The following is an 18,513-nucleotide window of genomic DNA, read 5'->3' as shown; positions in this document are numbered from 1 at the left end:
AAACATATTTTTTATAGCATTTACATGCATGAAGAAACACAATCACACAAACTGCAGAAAGGTACTATGTATACGTACTGGGTTTTTGGTTCTTTCTTACATTTTATATTCCTGGCTTCAAACTGTAATCAGACTTAGTGTAGAAAAACATAACGCTTCTAAATCAAGGAAAAGATAATCAGCATTCAGGTGAAAAATATTCTCAGACTAAAATATTGTGATGACAATACAGTAATTATGATTCATAAAAAACATTGCATGATGGCAGTGTATTACCATTAGATTTCACATTTTACACTCCCTAACACGATTGATTTACATGCACATTGTTACATAAAAGAATCCTTAGCTATTATCTGATAACAGTGAATGATACAAAGTTTACCAAATGTAATTAAGGAAAGGACCTCTTATCACTAGTACTTTTACTATTATACAGTCAGGTTAGTTCATAGGGTTATCTCAAGATTCAATGTCAAATTTGTAAAGAATAATGTTTTACAAACAAAAATTTATGAGAGTCTAATACTGCAACATAAAGAAACCATTGGTGCCCTCTTGTGTGTTACTGTACGCTCCAACCAGTTTCCCCAGTTAAGAAAAAATGCATAGAGCTAATGTATTCAACATGAAATTGACAGGGATGTATAGATGATTTGTGTATAATACAATACTAAGAAAATACTACATTTACAGTAAATACTTATTGTCTTATTAATATATAGATGGATTTATACTTAAAAGATGTCTGTATTTTCAATGAAGTTTTTATTGTAAAACTAATATTGTAATACCTAACTGAACAACTGAATAAGCCCTGGTCCACTTACCAGCCCGAACCCTCATTTATTAAAAATTTAACCAAATCTTTGGTTAAATAAACGATAAGTTGTTGCCAATCTCCTGGCAAACACCCTCGTTACCTAGTTACCAGCCCACCGCTGGTAGCCCTGCCTCACAGGCCGGTCACACCTGCCCTCTCACATCAATCATAACTCAATAACTCCGTATGAGAGGGAGGAGGGTGGGAATCATTCAGGTCAGGTAGGTAGGTATTCAATATTAGTTTTACAATAAAAACTTCATATTGCAATACACCCCTGAACACCTGAATGAATCCCGATTAACAACATTAATTTGGAGGTGGGGACTCAAATCTGCCAGGCCCTCCACTGTACCAGTTGTCAGTCAATATAATTAAACATTCACCCGACTCATTTTCTTTACCAGAATGCATTTGGAGACGAGTACCCGAGTCAGTCTCAAGTTCATTTGTCACTCGTCCAAACTAATCTCCCATGTGTGACCTTCTAGGCCTCCCATGTGTGGAGGGAAAGACTCCCTGCACCTCTACTCTAAAGGTCAAAACTCACTGAGTGCGGGAGGGATACAAACCTGTTTCCTCTCTCAGCTGGCTATGTGCCATCACTGAGTGGAGGGAAAAACTGAAGACCTCCCATGTGGCTCTGGCCTCTCATGTATGGAGGGAAACTGAAGACCTCCCATGTGGCCTTAGGCCTCTCATGTACGGAGGGACAACCATGTCCTTCGGTCTCTGTCGACGGTCGTCGCGTCGTCGTAGTGATGTCCTCTCCTGTAGACTGTAGTGTTGTACCTGCCTGTCTGTTCTCTGCCTGGTTGACACTTGGAAGATACCCTCAGATAGACCCAGACATGTTCTTTCCTATCTGTCCTAATACTTAAATCTCTCTTGATATATGATATCATGAATACCTTCTACATATCCCTAATATCCACTACCTACTCTAATACTAACTCAGACAGCGAGATTGTTGGGTTTAAAAATAGAATTTAGGCCAAAGGCCGCGTATTGGGACCTATGAGGTCAGTCAGCGCTGAAGGGAAATTGACAGAAAAGTTTGAAAGGTGTAACAGGAAGAAAAACCTCTCTGTGCACGAGTCCAGTGTTAGGAGAGCGTGACCTTACCTTACCTTACAGACCTTACATCTTGTTCGGGTTGCCCCAGGTCCCTCAGTGTGAGGCACCTCTAATGTCTACCAGAGAGTTGCTAGTACATCTTCCGGTATATTTTTGCATCTTCCAATCTTGGATGGTCTGGGATGCAGTTTAGATATTTGTCGAGCTTATTCTTAAAACACATCTACGCTCACTCCTGATATATTCCTCAGATGAGCTGGCAACGCATTGAATAGACGCTGCATTATCGATGCTGGTGCGTAGTGGATTAATGTCCTGTGTGCTTTCCTTATTTTTCCTGGTATAGTTTTGGGCACTATTATCTACCTCTGCTTGCTCTTTCTGATATTTTTAGTTCCATGATATTTTCTGCTATTCCTTCTATCTGTTTCCATGCCTGAATTATCATGTAGCGTTCTCTTCTCCTTTCTAGACTATATAATTTTAAGAATTGTAGTCTTTCCCAGTAGTCTAGGTCCTTAACTTCTTCTATTCTAGCTGTAAAGGACCTTTGTACACTCTCTATTTGTGCAATATCCTTTTGAGTAGTGTGGGTACCATATCATATTGCAATATTCAAGTGGACTACGAACATATGTTTTAAATAAAGCATAATCATGTGTTCACTTTTCTTGTTTTGAAGTGCCGTAACAACATTCCCATTTTTGCTTTACATTTTGCCAACAGAGTTGCTATTTGATCATTGCATAACATGTTCCTATTCATCATCACACCAAGGTCTTAACTGCTTCCTTATTTGTGATGGTCTCATTATTAGGTCCCTTATATGCATATAGCTTTCTTTCTCTGTCTCCATAATTTATTGATTCAAATTTATCAGAGTTAAATACCATCCTATTTACCTCTGCCCAATCATATACTTTGTTAAGGTCTCTTTGTAGAGCGTTCCTATCTTCATCACAAGTAATTTCTCTACTTATTCTTGTGTCATCTGCGAACTACTCACTACCGAATCCTTAACATTATTGTCTATGTCTTCAATCATAATAACAAACAGTATTGCAGCTAACACTGTACCTTGCGGCACACCGGATATACCTTGGCTTCATCCGATTTCTCGTCGTTTGCAATAACTATCTGTTTTCTGTTGTGTAAAATTCTTTTACCATCTTCCTACTTTTTCCTCCACGATATTGTGTTTTCTAATTTTCTTCGCCAATATATTATGGTCTACTTTCTCAAAAGCTTTTGCAAAGTCTAAATAAACCACATCTGTTTCATTTCCCGCGTTTCATATTTTTGAATGATGTTTTTCACGGTGGACTAACAGTTGGGTTTGTGTACTTTTTCCGGGTACGAAACCATGTTGTCCTTTATTAAACAAATTATTTTTTATTAATGTTTCATAATATTTTTCTTCATTACCCTTTCATACACTTTCATAATATGTGAGTTTTAGACTCACAGGCCTATAATTTACTTGCCTCTAGTCTTGATCCACTTTTGAAAGTAGGTAGGTAATATATGCTAATTTTTGTGCTCATCATATATCTTGCCTGTATCTACACTTTGTCTTAATAATATTGCAAGTGGCTTTGCGATAGAATGAACTACTTTCTTTAACAAAATAGCAGGAATTCCATCAGGCCCTGCAGCAGCTCCATTTTTAATTTCATTAATAGCCTCACAATATCAGCTTCATTAATATCTATGTCAGCTAAATATTCACTATTTTCATCCCTTACTTCTATATCATTATCTTCATTATCTATTCTAGGGGTGAATTCTCTCTTATATCGTTCTGCCAGTATGTTGCAAATTTCCTTTTTTTCATTCGTTAATCTCCCTTCAATTCTCAGAGGGCCCCATCTATTCTTCTTTTATTCATCTTCTTCGCATATGAGTATAATAGTTTGGGGTTTTGCTTGATATTTAATAGGGTTTTTTCTTCCAAGTCCCGTTTTTCATTTCTTTTGATTGTATAAATCTTTGTTCTGCTTTTCTATCTTACTTTTTAGTTCTATAACTTTCCATGCATTTTTTTTCTTTTGCAAGACCTTTTTTCCACTTTCTGATTTTCTGGAACAAGATCCTTCTGTCTCTTGGTATGCATGAATGATGTTTACTTTTCTTCTTCGGTATATATTTTCCACTATTATCTCCAATATTTTTATATAATATCTCCGTATTTACCCTTATGTCATCACTTACGAAATGTTATCCCAATCTTTGTTTAATTCTTCATTAATTTCTGACCATTTTATATTTTTACTGTAGAAGTTGTATTTTCCATATCCTTCCCACTTTTTCATTTCTTGCTTATCTCTATTTTCACTTGCTTTGGAATGAACTGTTAATTCTATGACATTATGGTCTGGAAATACCTCGCATTATAAACTATTATTTCTTTAACATAATTCATCTCGTTCACAAATACTAGGTCTAAAGTATTTTCCTTTCTTGTTGGCAGGTGATTTATTGTTGAATGTTGTATTCTAGTAGCATATCTAATAGCTTTTCAAATTGCCGCTTATCTTCTGCACTACTATTACTCTCTTTTTTATATGTATAAGTACAACCACATCTCCTATTCGTTCTTTCCATTCTACTACGAAAGGAAAGTTGAAGTCACCAGATAGGAGAATAGTCCAGTCCTTGTGATTTCTACATATATCATCCAATTTTTCAATTATTAAGTCAAACTCTTTAGTATTAGGAGGTCTATATATTACTATGTTCATCAATTTTTCAGATTCAAATTCCTACCGCTATTCAGTTCACAATTCTGAGTTACTTATATTTTCTCATATATTTTTTCCTTTGTTTTTTGTCTTTCCCCATATATTGCGGTTCCCCCCCTTGTGATTCCCCTATTTTTTCTATCTGATCTATAAGTTTGGAAAACCCTTTGTATTTGATCATCATTCCCAGTTCTCTTGGGAATCACCAGGTTTTCACTTTTATATTTCATTATATTCTATTTTCCTTTTCGTTTTGGGGTTAGTTTTCTTCTAAGTACTCTATTTTCTTTTTGAGTTACTCGTAACTAAACCCCTGCGCATTCATCACTATGATGGTTTGCGTGTTTTCTCCTTCATTTAATACTGATAGTAATAAGGATTTTCCATGTCTCTTTTCCTGTTCGGTATGTTGTTCTTTTTTTTCATTTTCCCCAGAAAATCTGACATTAACAAAATCCAACTTTTCCATAATATTTGATCTTCCTCATCATAATTATTAATTTTGTGTCTGAATCTGCAATTTTCTCCGTTTCTGCAATCCTCTTGCATAATAAATACAGTTATTTATCTCTTGAGTAGAATTTTTCGAGCTGATGCTTTGAAATTTTTTGCTGACACCTCTGCATATCTCATTGGTGGTTTGCTTTTTCTCTTTACCTGATATTCTTGATTTCTCTCTTTATTTGTTTTTCTTTTCTTTATTTTTGGATTTTATTACTTGGTTGGTTTTATTTATTTGATTATGGATTCATGGCTACAGGGTGCATATATTTGCATTTTTTTTGTCGAACTTACATCCTTTTCCTTCTTTTTTAGGTTTTTACATATTTTTGGATGCAGATCTCTGCAATCATCCCCATATCCATCTAAGTATGGCACATTTACCATATATTTCATAGTTTTGACATATCTTAGGATGTTTGTAGTAACATCTTTCTCCAATCTGCAATTCCCTCTTTTCAAAAGGTTGCAGATTTTGTCTTTCTTGTCTATTTTTTCCTCTTTCCCGTCATTGTATAGATCTGGGTAGAGCCTCTTCGGGATTTGCTTTTCTGTTGTCATATCGTAATTTATTTCTTCGTAGGTATGCTGCTTTATTGCCTCATATGTAGTATCAATGAGTATCTCTGCATCCATACTTTTATCTTGTTCTTTGTTTTCCTTATTTTTTTCTGTCATTTCATTTTGTTTACTTTTCTTCCGTTTTCCTCTTCTTCTTCTTCTTCTTCTTCCTCTTCCTCTCTTCTTCTTCATCCTCAACTATTTGTACATTCATCTTGATTTAATAACATTGTCTATCCATGATAGACATGTTGAACAAAAAATTCTTGTATCTTTTCTCAAATCTTGTATTACCTCAGCACACTGTGGATGGGTCGGAATGTTGCATGCAGCACATTTTCTGATTAGTTTTGTGGATTGCTATGCTATACCAAACCTTACACAGTTTGCATGCTTTGGCATTCTTTTTTCCTAATGCATCAATTAGTATATTCACAAGATTCACCTTATTCATTTCTTTGTCGGAATATGTTGGTTTATGTATATTTTCTTTATGAGTCTCTTGACCACTTGGATTTTATTTGGAACTTCTTCAATTATTTTCAAGATGTTTTCATTAGATTGTTCCTTTCCAGTTTTGAAGGATTATATCCTTCTAATATATCTATGAATGCTTTTGTATCTTTTTGGTTAGGACTGTTGCTGATTTCATAGATGAGAAATGCCAGTTCCCTTCCTGCTACCTCATCGTATTGCGAATCTGCTAAACACGCCAAATTACGCCACCTTTTCCCGCAGTTGGAACTTACTGCCATCTTGTTCTGATTTATAGTATTACACTTGATAAACTAACTTAGAAGACGCTTTATCCTACTATTTTCACACTAATCTTATCACCGATAGTTCACGAACACTTTCTAGATATTTCTCAAATTCTAGTCGTATGTTAAACTTGTGATATCTGTTGATTATTGTGACTTCACGCGGGTACGTCTCACCAAGCAAGATGGGACTACTAACGAGAGAGGATGAGAGAATCTGAAATCCGGAAAGTAAGAAGAGAGAGAGAGAGAGAGAGAGAGAGAGAGAGAGAGAGAGAGAGAGAATACAATCATCTAGGATGAATAGAGAATAATAGAGAGAGAATTACAATCGTCTAATCTCTTCAACTCCGTAAATTGCACCCTCTTCTAAGTTAAAAAAGGAATGATCTAAACGATAATATACTCGTATAACTGCGTACAGCTATGAACAACCGAAACGAAGAACTTGTTGCTAATGCGATCGGACTCCTATAACAACATCACTATTGTATTAATCCGCGTGCGACAGTAATCGAATCTGATAGCAACATCCGTTATTGTATTCATCTGCGGCGACGGTAATTACTGTATTCATGTTATAATGTAACTGCAAGCTAATAAGGCAAAATTACGTGCATCAGCAACTTAGACAGCAGTCCCAACCCAAGCTTTTGGATGAATTCAAACTTGCAGCCGTGGAAAAGAAACTGAATAGCATGAAAGAGCTCATTACTGTTGTTTTTCACACCGACAGGGAGGATTAATGAAGTATATAAAGTGTAAGGTTCGTAATACCTATTAAAACGAGTGAAAACGAACGGAATCCTAAATTTAATGCCATCTAACCCGAGGGAAAAACTAGCTTCCAATGAGACGTATTCTGTCATTTTGGCCTTAAATTACATCGTAAGACGAACATTATGACTTCGTTCGATAAGTTAAGTATCCAGAAATTCATTAATATGCTAACTAGGGACAAAAAAAACATTAGCCGAGACCAAGTGATATGGTTGAATCTGGAGCCAAGGAAAAAACAGACTAGCCGACATCCTTGTCTGTCTAAGCCACACCTCCTTACAATAGTGCTGTTTGACGACAAGCTAGTGTAATTGTAATTTATTGAAAGTAATAACTTAATATTTTAAGGTAATTAAATTAACTTTTATTAGGCCTAATATTAATTTCAGTTGTCACTGTAATTTGATAATACGACTGGTAATAATTTGTAACTGTAATTGACATAAGCGCAATGTATTCTGACGGCAATTAGTCTGTTAAACGCATGAAGACGTCATACATACGAATTCCTTACCTGACATCTGATTATATGCAACAAGAGATATAACCTTACTGACTATGTTAAATGTCAACATAGTTTGACACGTCTCCTTCAAGACGTTTGTACAAACCTGGCATAAGTGAGGAGAGTTGTTACGTTAGTCATGCTAGCCAATCAGAACAGAATGAGATGGATACTGCGACGCAAACCCGTATTCGTCATCCGCTGATTCCAGCGTGAATGACTGCCGAGTTAGTGTTTATACTACGCTATATGCTGATACATATATACATTATAATGCTTTTAGTCGACAGAATCCGATCTCATTCTGTTCGATTCTATTCATATTGAATTATCCTCAGATCGAATTCTCGTTCATTTTCAATTAAAAACTGTACTGATTATCCAAAGTCAGAATGCTTGAGCCTAAAGCGTTAGCCCACTATAAAAATAAAAAGCTACCGATATGTAGTACAGGCGAATAATTTAGGCTAGGCTAGGCTACTGAATATGCATACGATATATCATCGTGAACACTAGGCTAGACGTAGATATTTTTATTCGATTCTCTCCATACTAAAATATCGTAGTCATAATGCATTGAACGGGAGAAAAGAACCCGACCCGAAGAAACCTGCACTTCTCTTCCTAAACACTATGTAGCCTATTATCCTACTCGTCTGTATCTTGACCTAATTTTTTCATCATCCTGAGAACTTACACATCGAGGGAATGGGGAATCTCCTGCCAAAACACTGCCTGCTCCGCGCCAGGGGGGCCGCGGATCCTGCCCTGTGGGCTTGCGATCCCCATAACCCCAGCACCGGTTTAGGGGCGTCCTCTGGAAACAGGCAGGGGATCTGGAAAGAACGATTAGTAATTTCAGTAACCCCTATTGCTCGCCTCTATCTATCCTCACTTAATCTTGCCATAAAATCGGTAACAAGAGACTCATACTCGATGTCCAGCCTACTCTCGAGTCTCTTAAAGAGCGCTGTCTCTAAGTCTTTATCTTGTCTAACGTCAGTCCCTTCCTGCCTACGCTTACTTAATACGAGACCTTTCCTCTGTTTTGAGATACCGTAACATCAGGTCCCAAGACCACTCCTGACATTCCACACATCTGGTCTTTACATTACTTGAACAGGCCTACAATTTACGCATAAGGAATGATTATCGTGTCTTAGGGTACTCATCCTTTTCTTGCATTGTTGGCAAAGACGATACGTTGTTGAACTTCTGCTCGTCGTTTTCTGTGATGTCGTGGCAGAGAATGCAGTAGTCGTTGTCGCAGCCTGTGTTGTTTCTTCCTTTGCAGAATCAATGTCTAATGAAAGGTATTAAGCTCTTCATTACCGAACGTTTGTTTGGAGGTAGGTGGTACCACCATTCAAGTCTACTACACCGCACCGGGTGCATAAAGGTGGTACGCATAGTACCACCAAACTCCTCTTTTCAGATAGGGACTTCCAATCATTCTGTAATTTCGGTTTGAAGAGTTTGGAGCAAAATAAACAGTATGACACTGCCAGACGTATGATGAACCCAAAAAAATATTATTACTGCTTATAGTAGTGTGTAGGTGACAGATGGAACTGCGTCTCAACAAAAAACATCAAAACAAAACCACAAGCGTAAACACTATAATAACTTCTACCCATGGTATAAAATGATATTGTTATGATACAATAAAGTTTGTTCATACTTACCTGGCAGATATATATATAGCTGTATTTTCTGAAGTCCGACAGAAATTCAAAACTTCCGGCCCACACACAGTGGTCGGCCAGGTGGGTGTACCATTCCCGCCGCTGGGAGGCGGGTATCAGGAACCAGTCCCACCTTTTCTATTCATAATTTTTCTATTTTTCCACTGTCCCCTGAGGGGAGGTGGGTGGGTACTTAATTATATATATCTGCCAGGTAAGTATGAACAAACTTTATTGTATCATAACAATATCATTTTGTTCATGAAACTTACCTGTCAGATATATATATAGCTTGAATCCCACCGTTGAGGTGGGAAGGGACAGAATAGAAGGATTTTGGGAAACAAATGCATGCAGATGATTTACATCTTGGTTCCACCTGTTAGCATTGCTGGCTCGTGGTTATTGCCACGTAAGTCTGCTTGTGCTACTGAGTTGCCAGCGAGGTAGAGACCTATATAGCTGGTGCACTCCAGATGATCTGTCAACAGGGGCGAGACCACGACGTGACTAGACCATATTGACCATACCATGAGGGCTAAGAAGTAAAATCATATATATATATATATCACCACCTGACCAACCTAGCCAAAGTTAAGGTGTGTTAACTAAGGCTTAAGAGTTAAGAAGTCACCGTTGTCGGCGACTCAACTACTAAATTAAGAGCTCTTCCTAACCCATTTTCTACAGGATAGGATAGTGGTACTACTTGCCCCAAGATTGTGTCTGCAGACACGTATGGCCCTAGCGCAGCAGATCTCATATGCCATCTTCACATCTCGCAGGGAGTGTGAATTGAACACAGAGTTGCTTCGCTAAAACATGGTACTCAGGATGTTGCTGAGTGCCATGCTCTGTTGAAATGCTTCCGAGGCCGCGCCCTCACCTCGTGAGCATTCAAATCAAAAGATTTCAAATCTTTGTGCCAACACAATGAAGGAGCTTTTTTGAAAGAACTCCATTAACAATAAAGCCAGGGTGTTCTTCGATATGGGCAAGTCTGGTCTTTTCGGAACACTGCAGATTGTCCGTACGACTTCGACTTTCTTGAGTTTTATGTAGATAAAAACTTGAGAGTCACCTGACAGGGCACAGGACTCTCTCTGGCTCCTGCCCAATAACTTGTGCCATCCTTGATTCCAAGCTCCTGGCCCAAGAACAAGACGGGTTTCCATTCTTAGGCCCCCCACAACGGAAGGCTTAGAGAACGCACCGCCTTGTGTTCTCTAATGCCAAAACTTCTGACGATGGCTGAAAACCTCACTAACCCTCTTTGTCGTATCTAGGGTGGGTTAGAAAAGGGCCTTCCTGATCACGTGCAAGAAGTTAACAGGTAGGAGATGTTCGAATGCTTTGACATCAAGAACTTCAGACTATCTAAGTTCCATATTGAAAGCTTCGTCTGGACGATGCACATTCCAGTCAGTCAGTCTGTACTAAGTCAGGTGACCGACCAGTTGACCAGTCAGACGCATCAAGGACAGCAAGGCTGTACCCTGAAGACATAAGCACTATTCTTCGCTGAAGGATGAGTGTCTGGACTGCCTGGGCGATTCAAGCTAGGCAAACCTTGGGGTATGAACGCAACCCAACGTCGTTAGCGAATCAACTCCTGAGCCACTCCTGACTCAAGCTTCTGGTGCCAGGAGAAAGGAGCGAGGAGCAAAAAAGGCGATTCAGTCCCGAAGGACGAATGCCTGACAGTCCAACCTGGTCTCATGTTAAAACGATCATCGGGGGTGTGTAAACGCAACCGACTTCGTCAACAAGAAACTCAGGGCTACTATGTGTCTCCTGATCTCGCACGAGTGTCTGACTCCGAGAAAACAGGTGAGACAAAAAGTAGATGGTGAGCGAGTTTCGAGATTCCACAGAACTCAAAGATCGTGAAGGGCTTTGTTGTTTGACAGAAGCAAATCTCTGAGCCCAAAGGCCGTCAACAAACATATTTGCGTATTCTTTAATAGTTGTGACTGCCAGCTTATCCCATTCTTCAAACGGAAAGGGAGACGGCAATCTTATGCTGTCACACATCTCGATAGTCTGAACGTAGTCAGACTCAGAGCGGAGAGGGTTATAGGTACCTTTCATGATAAAGTAGACCGGACTCTCTCGGAAAAGGTACCTTGGAAGGACGTGACCCCTCTGTGAATTCTAGGATCTTGTAAGGCCAAATGGCCTGGGCGATTAGCGTCATTGTCGCTCCCTGTGATGGTATAAATCATCTTGTATTACATTTCCTAAGCGTTTGAAAAAGGGAAAAGAAAAGGAGACTAAACAATCCATCCCACTTGTTCAAATATCATAGCGAAGAGATGTATGAAAGGACGTTCCCTAAAGTCTCCAATAAACTTCTCAAACATACTTCTAAAGAAAGATTCCACTCGGAAGTCAGTAGTTGCTGCCGTCGATCGAGACGATTCGTACGGACTTTTGCAATCCTGTAACGAACCTCTAGAGGATCGTTACATTCTACGTCTGTTGTTATAATAGGCTCTTTCTCGTAAACCCGAACAGGGACCGAGAGAAGATACTTCCTAAGATATGAGAGAGCTGTGGAAGATCAGAGTTGATATGGACCACTGGTTCCAAAAACTCGTTTCCAGGACTGGAGGGACGACAGAATTGCTTCCATTCTTTCAGATTATGATCCAGGACATCTGAAACCCTCTCCAGATGTCCGGCGCCCCTTCTTTCTATCACCTCAGTGATACTTAACGCACCGAGAGATGTTCAAATCATTCCCTAGATTCTTTAATAAAATTTCAGTTTCCGGTAGGAAAAAAACCCCCCTGTAGAGGGGAGGGGCTCTGAATTGCAGTCTATTCAGGGAAACAAACTTCTTAGGAAGGAAATGGTCCCCAGCAAGCTCATCCATTCCCTCACACAGTATGTTTACTTCCCTAAAAAAGGCTGCGCTTTGCCTAAGCAGGAGAGCATATAATAGTGAAATGTTGCGGTAGACTCGTAGTCCTATACGTGCGGTAACGAGCACCGAAAGGAGTAAGAGATATCTCTGAGAACATAGTAATGCAAACGAATGCAATGTTTATTCAGTTCAATGTAAGAAATCCCCTCAATCTAAGGCTAAAGTCCGTGATTGTAGGGCAGAGATACAGTAGCAGTCCAATCCCGCAGGAGAGAGAGAGAGACGTAACTGCCAGCAGAGATACGGTTAGTCAGTCAATCCCGCAGGATGAGAGATAGGAGGAAGAAGGAGAGACGGTAACCTACAGCGCATGACAGCGAACGAGCTGGTACTGCCTCGTTTGGACTGGCGGAGAGGCCACAGTGACAGCAGCAGCTTACGATCGTCGTCTCTTAACTTTATGCCTGGGTTGCCAGCTACCCTATTCCACGAAGAAATAGGTCCCGTAATTTTTAGCATAAAGAGCCTCTCAAGCTGGTATATTTAAGCGAAACAGAAAACGCTAAATATATAGATGCGTTTGTGTCGTCATAACACTACCATACAACGGTAAAAGATAAATCGGAAACTCCTGGAAGGCTGCAGGGAGTAACGATTAAATGTCCTTAAATTAATAGACAATAGACCTCTCGGTTGCCATCCGAAGAGGTAACTACAGCAAGCGTATATGACTTGAGCCAACCAGTAGTAAAATAACGCAAGGCAAAATATGATATTATATTGCAATAAAGTTTTTTTTTTTTTTTTTTTTTTTTTTTTTTTTTTTCTTTTTTTTTTTTTTTTTTTTTTTTTTTTTCATACTTACCTGGCAGACATATATACTATAGCTGAATTCGGAAATACAGCTACATACATATCTGACAGGCAAGTTCCATAAACAAAACTCAAGAGAATTGAAGCGGACAGCTCAAGCTTCTTATGTATTGGACATAAGCGTTCATTGACGTAGTCCTACAAGTCTATTTCTTGTACGAGTCTGCGAATGATGAATGAGAGCTCTTCCGAATCTTGTCAATAAGAGCTTATCCGCTTACGCAATATAAAGTTAATGAGAAGTTTGTCAATGAGAACTAACCCATTTACGGGAAAGAGATAATTTGTCAATGAGGGATACCCACTTACTTGACAAAATGATATTGTTATGATACAATAAAGTTTGTTCATACTTACCTGGCAGATATATATATAGCTGTATTTTCTGAAGTCCGACAGAATTTTTAAAAACAACTTCCGACACACGCAGTGGTTCGGCCAGGTGGTTAGTACCCATTCCCGCCGCTGGGGGATGCGGGTATCAGGAACCATTCCCATTTTCTATTCATTAATTTTTTATTTCCACTGTCCCCTGAGGGGAGGTGGGTGGGGTTACTTGATTATATATATCTGCCAGGTAAGTATGAACAACTTTATTGTATCATAACAATATCATTTTGTTCATGAAACTTACCTGTCAGATATATATATAGCTGAATCCCACCTTTGGAGGTGGGAAGGGACAGAATAGAAGGATTTTGGGAAACAAATGCATGCAGATGATTTACATCTTGGTTCCACCTGTTAGCATAGCTGGCTTCGTGGTTACTGCCACGTAAGTCTGCTTGTGCTACTAGAGTTACCAGCGAAGTAGAGACCTATATAGCTGGTGCACTCCAGATGATCTCAACAGGGGCGAGACCACGACGTGACTAGACCATAATTGACCATACCATGAGGGCTAAGAAGTAAAATAAATATTATATATATAAATATATATATCACCACCTGACCAACCTAGCCAAAGTTAAGGCTGTGTTAACTAAGGCTTAAGAGTTAAGAAGTCGCCGTTGTCGGCGACTCAACAACTAAATTAAGAGCTCTTCCTAACCATTTTTCTACAGGATAGGATGAGTGGTACTTCTTGCCCCCAAGATTGTGTCTGCAGACACGTATGGCCCTAGCGAGCAGCAGATCTCATATGCCATCTTCACATCTCGCAGGGAGTGTGAAGTGAACACAGAGTTGCTTCGCTAAAAAACATGGTACTCAGGATGTTGCTGAGTGCCCATGCTCTTGTGAAATGCTTCCGAGGGGCCGCGCCCTCACCTCGTGAGCATTCAGATAAAAAGATTTTCAAATCTTTTGTGCAAACACAATGAAGGAGGCATTTTTGAAAGAACTCCTTAACACTAAAGCCAGGCTGTTCTTCGATATGGGCAAGTCTGGTCTTTTTCGGAACACTGCAGATTGCCCGAATGACTTCGACTTTCTTGAGTTTTATGTAGATAAAAACTTGAGAGACCCGACAGGGCACAGGGACTCTCTCTGGCTCCTGCCCACTAACTTGTGCCATCCTTGCTTCCAAGCTCCTGGCCCAAGGACAAAACGGGTTACCGTACCATTCTTAGGCCACAACGGAAGGGTTAGAGAGCACACCGCCTTGTGTTCTCTAAAGCCAAAACTTGTGACGATGGCTTAAAATCTCACTAACCCTCTTTGTCGTATCATAGGGTGGTTAGAAGAAGGCCTTCCTGATCACATGCAAGAAGTTAACAGGTAGGAGAGGTTCGAATGCTTTGACATCAAGAAAACTTCAGGACTACGTCTAAGTTCCATATTGAAAGCTTCGATCTGGACATGCACAGTCAGTCCGTCTGTACTAAAGTCAGGTGACCGACCAGTTGACCAGTCAGACGAATCAAGGACAGCAAGGCTGTACCCCTGAGACCATAAGGCACTATTCTTCGCTGAAGGATGAGTGTCTGGACTGCCTGGGCGATTCAATCTAAGCAAAACCTTGGGGGTGTATCAACGCAACCCAACGTCGTCAGCGATCAACTCCTGACTCGAGCTTCTGGTGCCAGGAGAAAGGAGCGAGGAGCAAAAAGGCGATTCAGTCCCGAAGGAAGAATGCCTGACAGTCCAACCTGGTCTCATGTTACACGATCATCGGGGGTGGTGTATAAACGCAACCGACTTCGTCAACAAGAAACTCAGGGCTACTATATGTCGCCTGATCTCGCACGAGTGTCTGACTCCGAGAAAACAGGTGAGACAAAAAGTAGATGATGAGCGAGGTTCGAGATTCCACAGAACTCAAAGATCGTGAAGGGCTTTGTTGTTTGACAGACGCAAATCTCTGAGCCCAAAGGCCGTCAACAACATATTTGCGTATTCTTTAATAGTTGTGACTGCCAGCTTATCCCATTCTTCAGACGGAAATGGAAGACGGTAATCTTATTCCTGTCAACATCTCGATAGCCTGAACGTAGTCAGACTCAGAGGCGGAGATGTATATAGGTAGTTATAGGTACCTTTCGAGTTAGTGGAGACCCGACTCTCTCGGAAAAGGTCCTTGGAAAGTGAACTAGGAAGTATGTGACCTCTGTGAATCCAGGATCCTGAAGGCCAACATGGGGCGATCAGCATCATTGTCGCTCCCTGTGACGTCATAAATCCTCTTATTACATTTCCTAAGAGATTGAAAAAAGTTGAAAAGAGACTAAATATCCATCCCCGTTCAATATCATAGGATGGCGTTTAATGGTACCGATCCCGGATCGAGAATAAGGGAGCAGAAAAGAAGAAGCCTCTTCGTCCTCAACATATCGAAGAGAAGAATGAAAGGGCGTCCCTAAAGTCTCCACAACTCTCAACTTACTTCTAAAGAAAGATTCCACTCGGAAGTCAATAGTTGCTGCCGTCGATCTAGACGATTCGTACGGACTTTTGCAATCCTGAATAACGAACCTCTAGAGGATCGTTACATTCTACGCCTGTTGTTATAATAGGCTTTCTCGTAAACTCGAACAGGGACCGAGAAGATACTTCTTAAGATATGAGAGAGCTGTGGAATATCAGAGTTGATCTGGACCACTGGTTCCCAAAAACTCGTTACGAGGGACTGGAGGGACTACCGAATCGCTTTTACTTCTTTCAGATTAAGATCCAAGACATCTGAAACCCTATCCAGATGTCCGACACCTTCTTTCTATCACTCAGGTGATAAACGCACTGAGAGATGTTCAGAATCATTCCTAGATCTTGAATAATATTTCAGTTTCCCGGTAGGAGAAAAAACTGTGGTCTGAATTGCAGTCTATTCGGGGAAACAAACTTCTTCAGGAAGGAAAATGGTCCCCAGCAAGCTCATCCATTCCCTCCCCGAGTATGCTTACTTCCCTAATAAGGCTGCGCTTTGCCTAAGCAGGAGAGCATATAAAAGTGCAATGTTGCGGTAGACTCGTAGTTCTATACCGTGCGTAACGAGCACCGAAAGGATTAAGAGATAACTCTGTTGAACATAGTAAGGCAAAACGAATGCAACGTTTATTCATTCACGTAAGAAATACCCCTCAATCTTAGGCTAAAGTCCGTGATTGTAGGGCAGAGATACAGTTAGTCAGCAATCCCGCAGGAGAGACGTAACCGCCAGCACAGAGATACGGTTAGTCAGTCAATCCCGCAGGAGAGAGAGACGTACCCTACCGCGCATGACAGCGCCCGATCTGTTACTGGCTCGGTTGGACTGGAGGACAGACACAGCGTGACAGCAGCAGCCAGCAGCTTACGAACGTCGTCTCTTAACTTTATGTCTGGGTTGCCAGCTACCCTATTCTACGAAGAAATAGGTCCGTTATTTTTTGAGCAGAAAGACTCTCAAGCTGGTATATTTAAGCGAAACAGAAAACGCTAAATATATAGATGCGTTTGTGTCGTCAGAACACTACCATACAACGGAAAAGATAAATCGGAAACTCCTGGAAGGCTGCAGGGAGTAACGATTAAATGTCCTTAAAATAGACAATAGACCTCTCGGTTGCCATCCTAATTTAAGAAGTAACTACAGCAAGCGTATATGACTGAACCAACCAGAAGTAAAATAACGCAAGGCAAAATATGAAATTATATCACAATAAAGTTTGTTCATACTTACCTGGCAGACATATATATAGCTGAATTCGGAAATACAGCTACATACATATCTGACAGGCAAGTTTCATGAACAAAACTTAAGAGAATCGAAGCAGTCAGCTCAAGCTTCTTATGTTACTGGACATAAGCGTTCATTGACGTAGTCTACAAGTCTATTTCTTGTACGAGTCTGCGAATGACGAATGAGAGCTCTTCCGAATCTTGTCAATAAGAGCTTATTCGCTTACGCAATATCAAGTTAATGAGATGTTGTCAATGAGAACTAACCCATTTACGGGACAAAGAGATATTTTGTCAATGAGGGGCGGGATACCCACTTACTATGACAAAACGAAAGTATATTTGTCAATGGGGGGAAAAGTCACTGAATTGGACAAAACGTAATCCCAGGGAGTCAAGCATTTAATTTTTTCGATTCCAGTCTCAAACGAGGAAGGGGCAAGAATCCTGTTAAGGAGACTGGGCTTACGGCAGGTAGAACGACGATGTTCAATTCGGCAGCGTAGTCCCGACTAGAAACTAACAAAATCTATCATCTGAAAAAACCCTTTTCAGATGGGCTAAAAAGCTTGCAAAATTATCCTGGGAAGAGGAAGAAACTCTCCAACCAGCTTCCTCTCCCGTATCACAACTAATGCCTGCTAAAGCTTAAATTTATTGGCAGTATGGCAAAGGAAGTCCTGTCTTGCGCTTTCCTGAAGAGCGTCCTTTTGATGAGTGCCTTTGCAAGAATCCCATTCCTGAAAGTTGCCGAGAGTCCTGCCGGCAGGACATCGAGCCTTACATACCAGTAAACTGCCTTATCGCAAAGTACTTGACTGCGGTAGTGGCAACTTAAATTTATTGGCAGAATGGCAAAGGTTGCGGTAGAGCAAACGAGATCTTCCTGAGCTTTCCTTAACTCCATCCACCTATGCGAAAAGCAATATTAATTGACAGAGACCTCTTGAATTCACGAAACCCGATGTCTTGCTGGGTTTCGAAGAAGAAGTTGTCTGTTCACTTTAAAACTTCCTCCGAAGCACTGCCTACTTCACATTCTTTGCAGGTGAGGTAGAAGGTATCACCGGAGGTAGAGATAAACATTCTTTAGGCCCATATCTGAAACAAGAGCTTGAAGAGTTCAACAGAAACGTTCAGCCAGGCGACACACCTGGCGTGCGCTGGTGCACGCTCGGCGTCCACTGGAGCGCGCTCGGCGTCCACTGGAGCGCGCGGTCGTCGTCCACTGGCGCGCAC

At 40.4% G+C, this 18,513-nt stretch overlaps 1 protein-coding gene across 2 annotated transcripts in view; it reads right to left on the bottom strand.

Annotated features, from left to right (window-relative positions):
- LOC135212887 (uncharacterized) overlaps positions 1-18,513 on the bottom strand; it is a 56,655-nt gene that overhangs the window by 14,268 nt on the left and 23,874 nt on the right. The window lies entirely within an intron of this gene.

Source organism: Macrobrachium nipponense, chromosome 41, assembly GCF_015104395.2.
Source record: "Macrobrachium nipponense isolate FS-2020 chromosome 41, ASM1510439v2, whole genome shotgun sequence".
NCBI lineage: Eukaryota > Metazoa > Arthropoda > Malacostraca > Decapoda > Palaemonidae > Macrobrachium > Macrobrachium nipponense.
The sequence above is the reverse complement of the archived record's forward strand: the minus strand, read 5'-3'. Positions and strand labels throughout refer to the sequence as shown.